The sequence below is a fragment of the Hemiscyllium ocellatum genome, chromosome 18, assembly GCF_020745735.1.
Source record: "Hemiscyllium ocellatum isolate sHemOce1 chromosome 18, sHemOce1.pat.X.cur, whole genome shotgun sequence".
Taxonomy (NCBI): domain Eukaryota; kingdom Metazoa; phylum Chordata; class Chondrichthyes; order Orectolobiformes; family Hemiscylliidae; genus Hemiscyllium; species Hemiscyllium ocellatum.
The window spans coordinates 58,287,914-58,303,808 of NC_083418.1; the positions used below are offsets into that span (position 1 = coordinate 58,287,914).

Consider the following 15,895-nt stretch of genomic DNA (forward strand, 5'->3'; position numbering starts at 1 on the left):
CTACCCTTTGATTGAGAGATTAGTGACCAGGGGATATAGATTTAAGGTAAGGGGCAAAAGGGTTTAGAAGGAATATGAGAACATTTTTTTTCACCGAAAGTGGTGGGTATTTGTAACTCACTGCTTGTAAGAGTGGTAGAGGCAAAAGCCCTCATAACACTCATGAATATTGAGATAAGACCATAAGAAGTAGGAGTGGAAGTAAGGTCATTCGATTCATCGAGTCCACTCAGCCATTCAATCATAGCTGATGGGCATTTCAATGCTACTTACCCGGACTCTCCGTATTCCTTAATTCCTTGCGAGATTAAGAATGTATCAATCTCTGCCTTGAAGACATTCAATGTCCCGGCCTCCACTGCGCTCCATGGCAATTAATTCCACAGGCCCATTACTCTCTGGCTGAAGAAATGTCTATTTATCTCTGTTCTAAATTGATCCCCTCTAAGTCTAAGGCTGTGGCCAAGTGTCCTAGTATCACTGCCTAACAGGAAATAATTTCCCAGTATCCACTCTTTCTAAGCCATACGTTATCTTGTAAGTTTCTATTAGATCTCCCCTCAACCTTCTGAACTCTAATGAATACAATCCCAGGATCCTCAGCTGTTCATCTTATGTTAGGCCTACCATTCCAGGAATCATCCATGTGAATCTTCGCTGGACATGCTCCAGTGCCAGTATGTCCTTCCTGAGGTGTGGGGCCCAAAACTGGACACAGTACTCTAAATGGGGCCTAACCGAGCTTTTTAAAGTCTTAGTAGCACTTCACTGCTTTACATTCTGACCCTCTTTAAATAAATGACAACATTACATTTGCTTTAGAACATAGAAAAATACAGCATAGAACACGCCCTTTGGCCCACAATGTTGTGCCGAGATTTAATCCTAATGTAAAATATAGTAACAACCTACACACCCCTCAACTCACTGCTATCCATGTGCATGTCCAGCAGTCACTTAAATGTCCCCAATGACTCTGCTTCCACCACCACCGCTGGTAACTCATTCCATGAATTCGCAGTTCTCTGTGTAAAAAAAAAACCTCTGACGTCTCCTTTATACCTTTCTCCTAATATCTTCAAACTATGACTTCTTGTACCAGTCAATCCTGCCCTGGGGAAAAGTCTCTGGCTATTGACTCTATCTATTCCTCTCATTACTTTGTACACCTCTATCAGGTCTCCTCTCTTCCTCCTTCTCTCCAGGGAGTAAAGTCTGAGCCTATTCAACCTTTCTTCATAAGGTAAGCTCTCCAGTCCAGGCAGCATCCTGGTAAACCTTCTTTGCACCCTCTCCAAAGCCTCTGTATCTTTCCTATAGTAGGGCGACCTGAACTGGACACAATATTCCAAGTGTAGCCTCACCAGGGACTTTAGAGCTGCAGCAAAACCTCACGGCTCTTAAACTCTATCCCCCTGTTGATGAAAGCCAAAACACCATATGCTTTCTTAACAACCCTATCCACTTGGGTGGCAACTTTTAAGGGATCTACTTGCGCACCCATAACCCTCTATTCCTCCACACTGCCAAGAATCCTGTCTTTAATCCTTTATTCAGCATTCGAGTTCAACCTTCCAAAATGCATCACTTCGCATTTATCCAGGTTGAACTCCATCTGCCGTTTCTCAGTCCAGCTCTGCATTCTGTCTATGTCGCACTGCAGCCTGCAGTAGCCCTCTATACTATCGACGACACCTCCAACCTTTGTGTCATCTGCAAATTTACTAACCCACCCCTCAACCTCCTCATCCAAGTCATTTATAAAAACTACGAAGAGCAGAGGCCCAAGTACGGAGCCCTGCGGGACCCCACTCAACACTGTCCTCCAGGCAGAACCATCTACAACCAGTCTCTGCCTTCTGTCAACCAGCCAATTCTGAATCCAGATAACCAAATCTCCTTGTATCCCATACTTCCTGGCTTCATGAATGAGCCTACCATAGGGAACCCTATCAAATACCTTGGTGAAATCCATATATACCACATCCACTGCTCTACCGTCGTCGACGACACCTCCTCAAAGAACTCAATAAGATTTGTGAGGCGTGACCTGCCCCTCAGAAGGCCATGCTGATGCCTTTAATCACACCATGCTTTGCCAAAAAGTCATGAATCCTATCCCACAGAGTTCTTTCCAAAACTTTGCTGACCACAGATGTAAGACTGACTAATTGCCAGGGATTTCCCTATTGTCCTTCTTGAAAAGAGGAACAACATTCGCCTCCTTTCAATCCTCCGGTACTATTCCCATGGAGAGTGAGGAGGCAAATATCCTCACCAGCGACTTAGCAACCTCCTTTCTCGCTTCCTGGAGCAGCCTAGGATAAATCTGGTCTGGCCGTGGGGACTTATCAATCTTAATGTTTTCCAAATTTCTAGCACATCGACTTAATCAATCTTGATCTGGTCAAGACCATATCCCAGCTTCTCTAAGTTTTCATTTATAGCAAGTTCCCTTTCCTTGGTGAAAACCGAAGCAAAAAACTCATTTAGGGCTTCCCCTATCTGCTCAGACTCCACGCACAAGTTCCCTCCGCTATCCCTGATTGGCCCTACCTTCTCCCTGATCATTCTTTAATGAGAAACGTGAGGAATAAACGCTTTTGGGTTCTCCCTAATCCTTCTTGGCAAGCCTTTTTCGTGCCCTCTCCTGGCTCTCCTCAGTCCATTTCTGAGTTCCTTTCTAGCAAGCCTGTAATCTTCTAAAGTTGTCTTAACCACTGACTTGACCTGTAAGTCAACCTTTAGAGAATCCTGTACTAGCACTCCCTAGATGTACACATTTGTGATGTCAAGACATAAAAGGTTATGGGCCAAGTGCTGGTAAATGGAATTTGAATAATTAGCTAGGTAGTTTTTGGTGCAATTGATGAATCGAAGAGCTTTTTTCCTATGCTGTATGACTATAACAAAATGAGCACAGGTTTTGGTTTGGTATTACTGAACTTTGTGTTGAGTCCAGAAGGCCTTATCAAAGATGAACAAAGAGATCCAGGATGCAGGTGCATAGTTCATTGAAAGTAGAATCACAGGAAGGTTGTGGTGAAGAAGGCTTTTCATACACTTGCCTTCATTGATCAGTATGTTGAGTATAGGATTTGGGAGGTCATGTGGCCATAAGGACATTGAGACCACTTTTAGAATAATGCATTCAATTCTGCTCAGTCTCCTGCAGGAAAGATTTTGTTAAACTTGAAAGGTTTCAGAAAAGATTTATAAGGACTGGATTGCATTGGAGGGTTTGAGCTAAGGGGAAAGGCTGGGGATTTTTTCCCTGGATCATTGGAGGCTGAGGGATAACTTTATCGAGGTTTATAAAATCATGAGGGGCATAGATTGGGTGAATGGCCAATATCTTTTTCCCAGGGTTGGGGAGTCCAATATTAGGTTTAAACTGAGAGGAAAAAGATTTAAAAGGAACGTGAGGAACAGCTTTTTCATAAAGAAGGAGGTGCTTATATGGAATGAGCTGCCAGAGGAGGAGATGGATGCAAGTACTATTAAAAGGCATCTGGATGGGTACATGAATAGAAAGGATTCGGAGGATATGGACCAAATGCTGGCAGATGGGACTAGATCAATTCAGGATAACTGGTTGACGTGAATGAGTTGAACTGAGATTTGTTTCCATGCTGTATAACTCTGTGACTCGATGAAATGTAGTTCCATCAAGCTTCATTGGTACACTATAGGATGCCATTGACAGAAAGATCATAGTGGACACAATTAAGATTATGATTATTCAGAGGATGAGTGACTTATTCATTATTGGACTTGAACATAGAAGGTTTATCTCTGCATAAGTTGACAGGTTATCTAGGATCAGTATGATTCTCATGATGTTTTTCAATTGTTGGAATTGAAGGCAAATATTAACCTTAGCAGAGAGTAGACATAATGGGCAAGTAATCTAATTAGGAGAAGTGAGGACCGCAGATGATGGAGATCAGTGTTGAAAAGAGTGGCGCTGGATATGCGCAGCAGACCAGGCAGCATCTGAGGAGCAGGAGAGTCGATGTTTCGGGCATTAGCCCTTCATCTGGAATGTGGGGGGATGAAAGGGGGCTGAGAGATAAATGGTGGGTAGGGGGGGGTGAGGTAGCTGGGAGGCAATAAGTAGATGCAGGTAGAGGGTGCTCGTGATGGGTTTGAGGGGAGGGTGGAACGGATTGGTGGGAAGGAAGATGAACAGATAGGACAGGTCAAGAGGGTGGTGCCAACTTGGAGGGTTGGATCTGGGAAGTTGTGGGGGGAGGGGAGATAAGGAAACAGTTGAAGTTGATGTTGATACCATGTGGTTGAAGGGTCCCAAGGCAGATGATGAGGCATTCTTCTTCCAGTTGTTGGGTAAGCTAATTAGCAGAATGTGACCAATGGTAACCCATAGGATCCACGAAGACGCCTCAACTATTCATTGTATTCATAAACAACTTATGACAGGATAGATTTCTATCCAACTTTACCAATGTCAAGAAGAGATACTGAGTGAACTCATACCACATGGATTGCAGTGATTCAAGAAGGTACGTTGCCACTACCTTCTCAAATGCCAATATGAATGTGATTGGGCAGATTATTATGTAAACCAAAAGACAGTGGAGGTTCAAGGAGATTTGAGAAGCAGTTACGTGGAGCGTTAAAATGTCTATAAAGAAAGTATTTGGAAATTCAGGTTCTCAAACTTCTCAAGAAAATAAGATTTCAGGGAAACTTGTAGCTTCAGGGGTGTCTTCTTTATGCTCCTTGTTGGAATTGTAGAATAGAACTCAAACTTCAGAGAGGATTGCGAGGCAGTTATTAGCAAAAGGACCTCATATCCCCTAAAACTCAGGTTTTTCAGTAATTAAAACAATGAGCCCCCATCTCTGATGCTGAAAGCTTCGATTAGTTGCTTGGCAAAGACACTTGATTTTCAGTTTAAAAAGTAGGTAGCATACAGCACAAATTAAACTGTTCTACTTTATTTCTAAGAAATCATGTTGTAAAACTTCCATCTTAAGTGAGTTTTGGTCCTTTGGAAGATGAGACTGGGGATTTAATAGTGGGGTATATAGAAATGGTAAGAGAATCTAACTCAATATTTTGCTTCAGTTTTCATGGAGGAGGACAGTAGTATCATTCCAATAATAACAGGCAGTTCTGGGTCAAAGAAAGCAAGAAGCTTAAAACAATCATCATCACTAGGGAAAAAGTACAGAGCAAATTCTTAGGATCGAAGAAGGCAGACAAGTCTCCATGGCCTCATAGTCTACATCCTAAGGTGAGAGAAAGTGGATTCCGTGCTTATAATCTGTAATTCTCTTGATGTGGGAGATACTTGGAAAATAATAATATGACACCCTTACTCAATAAAAGGAGGGAGGTAAAAAGTAGGAAACTACAGACCAGCTAGTTTAATATGTGTAGTTTGGAAATTATTGGAAACCATTATTAAGGAAGTAATAACAGGACATTTGGAAAGTTAACATGCAACCCATCAGAGTCAGCATGATTTGATGCAGGGTAAATCATGTTTGACTAATTTACTTGAACATAAAAGTTTGAGTTATAAAGATAAAGGCTGGATAGCTGGGACTTTTTTCACTGGAGCGTAGGAGGTTGAGAGGTAATCTGAAAGAAGCTTATGAAATAATGCAAAGTATAGATTGAGATAATGCTAGTTGTCTTTTCATTAGGATGGGGGATTTCAAGACTAGAGGGCACATTTTTAAAATGAGAGGAAAGAGATTTGAAAAAGGCATAAGAGGCAAACTGTTTACGCAGAGGGTGGTTCACGTGTGGAATAAGCTTCCTGAGAAAGGGTGGATCCTTGCACAGTTAGTGTTTAAAAGACATTTGGATAGATACATGAATGGGAAAGATTTGGACAGATATGAGCCAGGAGCAGGCAGGTGGGATTAATTTAGTTTGAGATTGTTCAGCTTGGACTGGTTGGATCTGTTTCCGTGCTGTATGACTCTATGTAGCAAGCAATATGGATAATGGACATCATGTAGATGTTGAGGAAGTTTTTTTTTCCCTGGTGGCGGTTGGAGGGGCGGGTCTCGAGGGTGGAGGAGCGGGAAGTGGTGGAGAGCGGGAAGTGGAGGAGAGGCGGTGGAGAGCGGGAAGTGGAGGAGATCCAACCACAAGGGATGAACTCAGATTTCTTCAGTTTCCTCATTTCCCCTCCCCCCATCTTGTCTCAGTCGATTCCCTCGAACTCAGCACCGCCTTCCTAACCTGCAATTTTCTTCCTGACCTCTCCGCCTCCACCCTACTCCGGCCTATCACCCTCACCTTGACCTCCTTCCACCTATCACGTCTCCATCACCCCTCCCCCAAGTCCCTCCTCCCTACTTTTTATCTTAGCCTGCTGGACACGCTTTCCTCATTCCTGATGAAGGGCTTTTGCCCGAAACGTCGAGTTTCCTGTTCCTTGGATGCTGCCTGACCTGCTGCGCTTTAACCAGCAGCACATTTTCGATCCTGTAGGTGTCGTATGTCTGGACTTCCAGAAGGCATTTGATAGGTGCTGCACATAGGCTAAGATGTGGTTAGGGACAGTTTATTAGCTCAGATAAAAGATGTTTTCTATTGGTTAGCCAGAGTTAGGATAATTTTTTTCCCTCGTTAGCTGGGTTCCAGGTCCAGAACTAAAGAGATGGCATAGAGGGAGTATGAGGTTGTCAATTGTTGGGAGAAGCACCATTAATCCAGAATTGTTGGGAAAAACCTATCTGGTTCACTTCTGTCCTTTAGGAAAGGAAATTAACATCTTTACCTGGTTTGGCCTGTGTGTGACTTCAAACCCACACAATGTGGTTCGAATTATCCTCAAAGCAATTAGGGATTGGAGATAAATGCTGCCGTAGTGTATGGTGCCCACATCCTGTGAATGAATTTTAAAAAACCCTTTAAAAAATGGGGACAACTGAGACAGGCTTTCTGATCAACTCATCTCAATTGCTGACCACCTCCCATCACTGTCTTCAATCTAAGTTTGTTCAGTTAGCCAAGCTATCATATCCCCATCTCCCTAGAATGAAAATCAGTTATAAAGGAAATTTTCTGACATGACTCTCTGTTGTTACTGTGAAAGGAAAAGTTCAAATCTGTGCACGTGATAACCCATCACATTAAGCCTGTTTCCAGGACTGCTGAATGTCCATGAGATGTTCTGTAATTGTATTGGATCCAAGGTATTAAAAGGTGAAATTTTAGTGGAATCCATGTGGTGTCCATCTTGAGTGGGAGATAGTTGCTGAGGAAAGAGATGTGGCTATGAAAGTGAGTTATGATAGAAATGTTACCTTTTATTTTTCATGTAACAGGTTCTACCAGACCTGCTGAACATTTCCATCATTTTCTGTTCTTTTTGCTTCAGACTTTTAACATGTACATTTAGTTTTTGTTCTCTTAAGTTGACCTAAATTTTTACACCCTGTTTATTTACAAGGCGATTACTCGTAATGGATAGTGAGGTCTGATGACATATCGAAATTACATCATGGCATTATATGGCAGGTTGCATGGACCCAATTGTAATTATTAAAACTTTTTAAATGTTTGTATGGTTGAGAAAATTGTCTGAAGGTATTTTGTAAGCTATGCTTTGATGCCAGCATTCAAGAGAAATAAGGAGAACTAGGACTTCTTTTTTAAATTTAGCATGGACGCAATTTGTCAAAACTAAAATTTGCATTTACTATACATTTTATATAGACAGAATTTAGAGACTCCAGATGATGTCTTCAAGTTCTTGCCTATTTGTGACACACAGCTTTTTCAATTGAGAAAAATAGAGGACCAGATTTTACACTTTTTCATGTATATTTTTACTGTTAATTTTAGCAGTCTGTATGTTTCCACTTCTGTTCAAACCTGCGAAATTAGCAAACCCCAGCTTGTGATAGACACACATATACAACTGGAAAATTATGATTGAAATTCCCAACACGGTAACATGAATAATCAATTTAAATGTGAGGAGTCTGTGCTTTTGACACCATGCTTGGATTTTTCTATAGTTAACCCACTGACGAATAATTGTGATCTTTCTGCTTTGGCTTGCTAGTGGATAGTTTGTGTACATTCAAACGATTGTAAAGGTTCTGCATTTTTAACGTTTGTTACGAGTTGGGGATTTGTTTTGGGTAAAATAATTCCTTTAACAAGATGTTCTCATTAACCATGCTTTATGGTTTGTGGATAGTGATTGCGAAGTCATCATCTATTTCCCATTCTTAAGTGCTCTTAGAATGTAGTATTCGGCATCATGAGTTGCAGAAATCCATATGGATAAGGTTTCACTTGGTGCATTTATAATTGAGTGGCTTATTAGGTATTTTCAAAAGACAGTTGAGAGTCAATCATGTGATGACACCTCCAAAAAAAGTATGTTGACATCTTTTGTGTTACATAATTTTTGGAAGCATTGGAAAAAATAGTCTGGTGAATGGATCACTGGGTCCAGCATATTCTAATTAACATTACAGCATTTGAAAATAACGTTTAGAATTCTGATCTGCATGAGTGTTTCATGCATCTTGGTATTAAACTTCTCACTGATGTAACTGAGTGTCCAACAAATGAACGCCACTTAATGGGTGGGCAGTTCAATAACTGATTTTTACATTTTCTTTCACGCCCATTCCAAATTCACCTTACACAGTGACTTGCTAGGCCTTTAAGAGCATGGTCAATAGTGGGTCTGGAGTCACATTTAGGCCAGAATGTGTAACGATTGTCAAATTCTTTCCTTAAAGTGCATTAATGAGATTTGTGACTTTTTAAAAACTATCAATGATAGTTTCATACCATCACAGGTATGAGGAAAGAGATGTGGCTATGAAAGTGAGTTATGATAGAAATGTTACCTTTTATTTTTCATGTTCAGCAGGTCTGGTAGAACCTGTTACATTTCCATCATTTTCTATTCTTTTTGCTTCAGACTTTTAACATGCACATTTAGTTTTTGTTCTCTTAAGTTGACCTAAATTTTTACACCCTGTTTATTTACAAGGCGATTACTCGTAATGGATAGTGAGGTCTGATGACATATAGAAATTACATCATGGCATTATATGGCAGGTTGCACGGACCCAATTGCAATTATTAAAACTTTTTACATGTTTGTATGGTTGAGAAAATTGTCTGAAGGTATTTTGTAAGCCTTGAATTCCAGATTTATTAATTGAATTCACATTTCAATGGCTGCCATGCTGAACGTATATGTCCAGAGTACTAACCTGGATCTCTGGATAACCAGTCCACTGATATTGCCATCACGCCACCTTCTGCCCCATATATGTAGTCATGGAAAAGTGATAATATCTAATTATGCAGAAGTGTAGCTGACTTTTTTAAAATTCATGGTACCTGGGTGTTGATGGCAAGACTGGCATTTATTACCTATAAGCGAATGGTCGTGAGCTACTATCTCGAACCATAACAGCTGGCATTGTTAAGGCACTCTAACAATGCTATGAGGCAGGGAGTTCCAGATAGTATAAGACAAGGCCAGCCAAGGTAGAAGAATGGAAATATGCTTCCAAGTCAGGTGTGTGAACCTGATGTCAGTGATGGGAAAGTTGCTGGAGAAGGTACTGCAGGATAGGATCTATTTACATTTAGAAAAGAATGGGCTTATCAGTGATAGGCAATATGGTTTTGTGTGGGGGAGATCGTGCCTTACCAACTTAATAGAGTTCTTTGAGGAAGTGACCAAGTTGATAGATGAAGGAAGGGCTGTTGATGTCATATACATGGAATTTAGTAAGGCATTTGATAAGGTTCCCCATGGTAAACTAATAGAGAAAGTGAAGTCACATGGTGTGCAGGCTGTTCTAGCAAGGTGGATAAAGAACTGGTTGAGCAACAGGAGACAGAGAGTAGTAGTTGAAGGGAGTTTCTCGAAATGGAGAAAGACGACCAGTGGTGTTCCACAGGGATCAGTGCTGGGGCCATTGTTGTTTGTAATGCATAAATGATCTGGAACTGGGCCCTGTTGGTATGATCAGCAAGTTTGCAGATGACATGAAGATTTGTGGAGTAGCAGAAAGCATAAGGGACTGTCAAAGACTACAGGAGAATATAGATAGACTGGAGAGTTGGCTGGAAATGTGGCAGATGGAGTTCAATCCAGACAAATGTGAGCTGATGCATTTTGAGAAGTCTAATTCAAGAGTGAGTTATACAATGCATGGAAGAGCCTTGGGAAAAGTTGATGGGCAGAGTGATCTGGGCGTGCAGGTCCATTGTACCCTGAAGGTTGCTGCTCAGGTGGATAGAGTGGTCAAGAAGGCATATGGTATGCTTGCCTTCATCGGAGGGGGTACTGAGTATAAGAGCTGGCAGGTCATATTAAAATTGTACAGGATATTGGTTTGGCCGCATTTAGAATACGGTGTACAGTTCTGGTCGACACATTACCATAAGGATGTGGACACTTTGGAGAGGGTGCAGAGATGATTTATGAGGATGTTGCCTGATATGGAAGGTGCTAGCTATGAAGAGAGGTTGAGTAGATTAGGTTTGTTTTCATTAGAAAAAAGGAGATGGGGTGGGGGGGGGTACCTGACTGAGGTTTACAAAATCATGAATGGTGTAGACAGGGTAGATAGAGATAAGCTTTTTTTCCCAGGGTGAAGGATTCAATAACAAGAGGTCATGCTTTCAATGTGAGAGGTGAAAAGTTTAAGGGGCATACAAGCTGCAAGTACTTTACACTGAGGGTGGTGGGTGTCTGGAACACATTGCCAGCTGAGGTGGTCGAGGCAGACATGGTAGATTCATTTAAGATGCATCTGGACAGATGCATGAGTAGGTGGGGAGCAGGAGCTTTGGAATTGGGTGACTGATTTAGACAGTAGATTTGGATTGGATCAGGCTTGGAGGGCTGAACGGCCTGTTCCTGGGCTGTAAATTTTCTTTGTTCTTTGTGTGGCTTGCAGAGGAGATTGCAGGTGATAGTGTACCCACGGACTTGCTGCCCTCCATTTTTTTTTAAGTGATAGAGGTCAGAGGTTTGGAATGTACAATTGAAAGAAGACCATGATACATCTGATCTCTTGGTCAACATTCCTTTCTCAACCACACTGCCAAAATTTGGTTACCTGCCCAGTTAACTCATTTACATGTATGTCAGTGGTTGCATCATAAAAGTAATTATTTGGTTGTCTAGTATGATGGTTTTATATAAATGCAATTTCTCATTTGTAAACAGATCAAGGAATTATATATGCCCACTTGATTGTAGAAGAAAGTAGTTCAAATTTTTTTTTGTAATCAAACCTTGTAAAGTCTAATCTTGGACAGGTGCTGTACCTTGGGACCTTACAATTGTTTTTTTTGCTTTCAGCAGACAACAGGTAACACTGCTTCGGGAATACTGAGGCACCACTACAGTGTTACTAATTTGACAGAATGATAAATTAATGAATGGAAGTATAGAAGTGTTGACAAGACCTTGTCCCTAATTGGGGCCAGATGAACTAAGGTGTCCACAATGCAAGATATGGAGGATTGTTTTGATACAAGTAATTTACCTTCAGCTTTCACAAAAACAAGTTATATTTTTACACTATGTATTTAATTTGTTGTAATGTATGATGGGTTTGCTGTCACTAGTGGCTCATCACTTGTAATAAGATAAAGCTGTTTTCAGATATGAGAGATTTGCACCAAAGCTTGCATGAGGGGTTCCATGACACGTGCAAATCTGATTAAAATACCCAGCAATTTGAAGTTGACTGTACTGAAGTAGTTCATATACAATGTAAAAGCAACCTGTTTTTTTTAATGGGAAAGTCTGCGATCTTTACTTATCCATTTGCTGATAGTTGGGAGTCCAGTTCAAGGGTACATAACCTTAAAATTGGAACCAGACATTTTCAGGAGTGAAGTTAGAAATTCTTCTACATGCAAAATGTGGCAGAAATTTGGATTTCTCTTACAAAAATGGCAGTTAATGCTGGTTGAATTGTTTATTTATAATCTGTGATTGATAGATTTTTGTTTGTCAAATGTGTTCAGGACTGCGGGGCAAATGCAGGTGTATGGATTTAGGTCACCAAACAATCATTGTCTATTGAGTGGCAGAAAAGGCACTTGAGGACTAAATGCCTACTCCTATTTCTGTGTAACCATACATGTTGGAGCAGGTGGTGGCGCATAGTCAGTGTCAGTGGACTAGTAATCTAGAATGCCAGTCCAGTATTTCGGGGACTTAGCTTTCAATACCCCAATGGAAACTGGTGAAATTTGAATTCTGTAAAAATCCCAGAGCAAAAAGCTAGCGTAATGGTAACCATGTAATTCACAGTTATTTGTTGTAACAACTCATCTGACTCACTATTTTCTGTAGGGAAGGAAACTTGCTGTCCCTACCTGGTTTGGCCTACATGTGACTCCAGATCTACCGTAGTTGACTTTTAACTGATCTCTAGGGCAGCTAGAGATGGACAGTAATTGATGACCAAGCCAGTGAAACCCACATCATGAAAGAATTAGAAGAAATGTACCCAGTTTTATATGTTATGAATTCGTGCATGTCATTCTTCAGCTGTTTCATTGAGTGGAAATTCAGAATTAAGTATGTGGGTTTTTCACAATAAACAATGTAACTAGATTAAAATATCCCGCCTCTGTAGCTGGAGGTAAAATTGGGATAACCATTGTTTCATTTGAAAAGTTTTTTGCGGTTTTCAATTTTGCTGCAAGTCAAAAGCTCACTCCATGTGGTTAGAAGGCATGTTCTAATTAAGAGTGGTGAGCTAGTCTCAAAACTGAAAGACCAATCAGAAGCCTTCCAGATTTAAAGCAGTAGCAGGATGCTATCCAAGATAAGTAATGGAAAGGATGTTTCAGAATGAATGGACTGTTAGTGGAAAGAAGTAACGGATGAAAGAAGACCTTCAAAACAAGTTCACCTCGTATAAACCAAGAATGCAAGTTTACAATTAAGAGGGCACTTTTACTTGAACTATGGTTTAAAACATGGCTTGATAGAAGTCTTGAGATTATAAAATGCACATTGAATTGTTTTTACTAGTTCCTAAGACCGTTTTAAAAAGAAAACCACAAAGAAGTAAGAGATGTTGGGAGCATAAAATCAGCAGTGATTAGAATGTAGAATTCTTTGCCATTAACCATGACTGAAATAGAGTTCAAAATTAACTAATTAATTGCAGAGAAAGAGTTAAAACATGTATGAGATATAAATAGCTTGTAACAAGTCAAAAACCAAGGCATAATGGACCAAAACACATTTTGTGTTTAGTAAAATTCTAGGCTTATGATTTTTATTTTCTTCAAACAATATTTTCTCAAAAGTTCTCCAATTTGTTCATTAGTTGTAGCCAGGTGTGATGCACTATATGTAACTAATTATTTCATAACACCACCATGACTAATGTCACATAAATCATGCAGTATAATCATAGGCATTTAGTTCAGTGCCATGAATGTTGTATCCTTAAGAGGACTATCCTATACAGAGGACATGCGACAGGACTTGATGGTTTTATGAAAAATAAATTGCAGTAATTTGGGGCACTGCTGAGCTCATGAATTGCAAGGATAGTAAATCGCATCATGCGATTCACAATCAGCAGGGAGTACTTCTGGTACACTGATGCTGAACTAGTGAATGCAGTGGTTATTATGGAGACTTGACATATCTGTGTGACTTGTGGAGGGATGTTGTGATGAAACGGTTTGGATTGTTAAGATCACCATTTACATTATGGTGTCCAAAAATGCAGCCAGATTAAAGGACCAGGTTGCTGGGTGCCTGGAGAGCAGCAGATGCACATCCTATGGGTATACAGACTGGATAAATGTGACCTCGGTTCAGGGAAAGGGTGTAGTTTTATGATGTGAATGAGGTCCTGATGGCTGCCTTTTGGTTATAATTTTATTATATTGTAAGTTTGGGAGTAAAATTATAACAGATGATTGCATAAGCTTGATTTGTATTTTCTTGTGTCAACAAGATTAAGGTGCTTAAAGTGATTAAACAATTTAAATAAAGCAGATAGAGAGGAATTCAGAACTAGAGTCTAATATTAAAAACAGAGATGAGCCAATAGATGCAAAATCAGGAAACCGGTTATTCACAAAAAAGCTGGCCTAAATTCCTGTTCATCATCCAGGCATAAAATACATCTACCTCGACTCCACTTTTCCACATTTTTGTTCTTTGTGATGCCCTTATTTAACAAAAATATGATTATACTTTTTTTTGAGGAATTAAAATTTTTCCTTTTAAGTTTGTTTCTGTGTGACACTTAATGGCAAGCTAAGAACATAGTAAATTTATTTTCTAATCTGAATTGTACTTTGCCTCTTTTTTTTAAGATAAAAATAAACTGCTGGAAGAATTCAGCAGTTCATGCAGCACCTTTTTTTTGGTGACAAACCAAATTGACATTTTAGGACGAATGACCTTTCATCAGAATTCAATTCACTTGACCTGAAACATTAAATGTGTTTTTCTCCAAAGATACTACTACCTGGCCTTCTGAGTTTTTGGAGCACTCTTAGTTCCAATTTTAGATTTGCAGCATTAGCTGTATTTTGCCTTTTCTGAGCGATAGGGGAAGGCGACAGAGACAATCTGGCTGCCATAAGCTGGAGCTGCTTCCTTTGAATGGTGCACTGAAAAAACAGTTTTTAGTTACACAATTTGAGAACTGTGTTTGTATCCAACTTCCTTGTGTTGTTGGGGATTGGTTAGCCCTTAAGTCTTGGAAAATGTTTTTTTTGACAAGTGGGCCAACTAAGTCCATTGAGGTTACGAATATGACCATTCTGCAAATGTAGGTAGCATGTTTTGTTTTAACGTTATATTGTTACTTTCGATTAGCTGGCTTTTTCCCCTGTTTTGAAACAATTTGTTATTGCTTGCAATTGAAAGAGGCAGGATGTACATCCACATTACAAAGTAAAATAGTGCTTTGGCGGTTTTGATGGTGAGCTCAGACATTCAAACTGATTTTCAGCACAAAATGATAGTGTACCTTTGACCACAAACCCCTTTAAGTGTGCATTGCTGTGTTCAAGAAAGCTCCATAATTTTCAAACCAAATTCTGTCACTGTAGAGTTAAGAGATCCCATTAAATACTTTTGGGGTTTCCTTTTAACATAATACATGAAAACTAAATCAAGTACTAATTAGGGCTGGCAGATGAAACTCCCATTGCTCATCTAAGGTTTCTAAAAATTGGGCAAAATGTGATTAAAGCTTTTCATTATTGTAATGTGTAGGTGCTGTGATAAGGCAGTTACCATTCTGACAGCTTAGATAGTAAAATTGCATAGAAAATGAAATGTAATCATATAGTAAGAACTCAACTGGGTTTGCCGAGTTCAAAGGTAATACTGTTTTAAAAGTCTTGACACTTGCATTTTGTGTTATGTAACTCAGTCTGCACTTTTTCTCAATCGATATAATCCTGCTTATATGAAGCAAACTCTCGTACAGTACTCAATACCTTTTCAGTAAATTGAATCTTTTACCTTGATCACAAAAGATGTGTTTAGTGGATTACAGAAGCTTAAACGTTTACGAGCAGATGTGCTCTTGTTTTAATTAAATGCTACATAGGTACTTCCACAATAAAAGAGGACAAAGAACAATGAGTTAAATGTCAAGTGAGGGGTGCTCCCAGACAGCAACCTGTTTGTATTAAGGCTTTCTTATTATTATGTTTGAAAGGGCTGCAATGTTCCTCAGAGAAGAGAAAGTCAAGCATCATTTACATTGTCCAATACTACATTTTAAAGTGCATAAAGTACAGCTGGTAATTAATTTAGTGGGATGTAGATAAGGAGACCACACTCTGTTTTAATTATTGGTGTTCTCTCAAATGTAATACAGTATGTGGAAGGTTTTATCACTGCAGTGGCAAG

At 39.8% G+C, this 15,895-nt stretch overlaps 1 protein-coding gene across 4 annotated transcripts in view; it reads left to right on the forward strand.

Moving 5' to 3' along the window:
• Window positions 1-15,895, forward strand: part of dnajc24 (DnaJ (Hsp40) homolog, subfamily C, member 24) — a 93,728-nt gene that overhangs the window by 29,923 nt on the left and 47,910 nt on the right. The gene's annotated exons all lie outside the window — the stretch shown is intronic.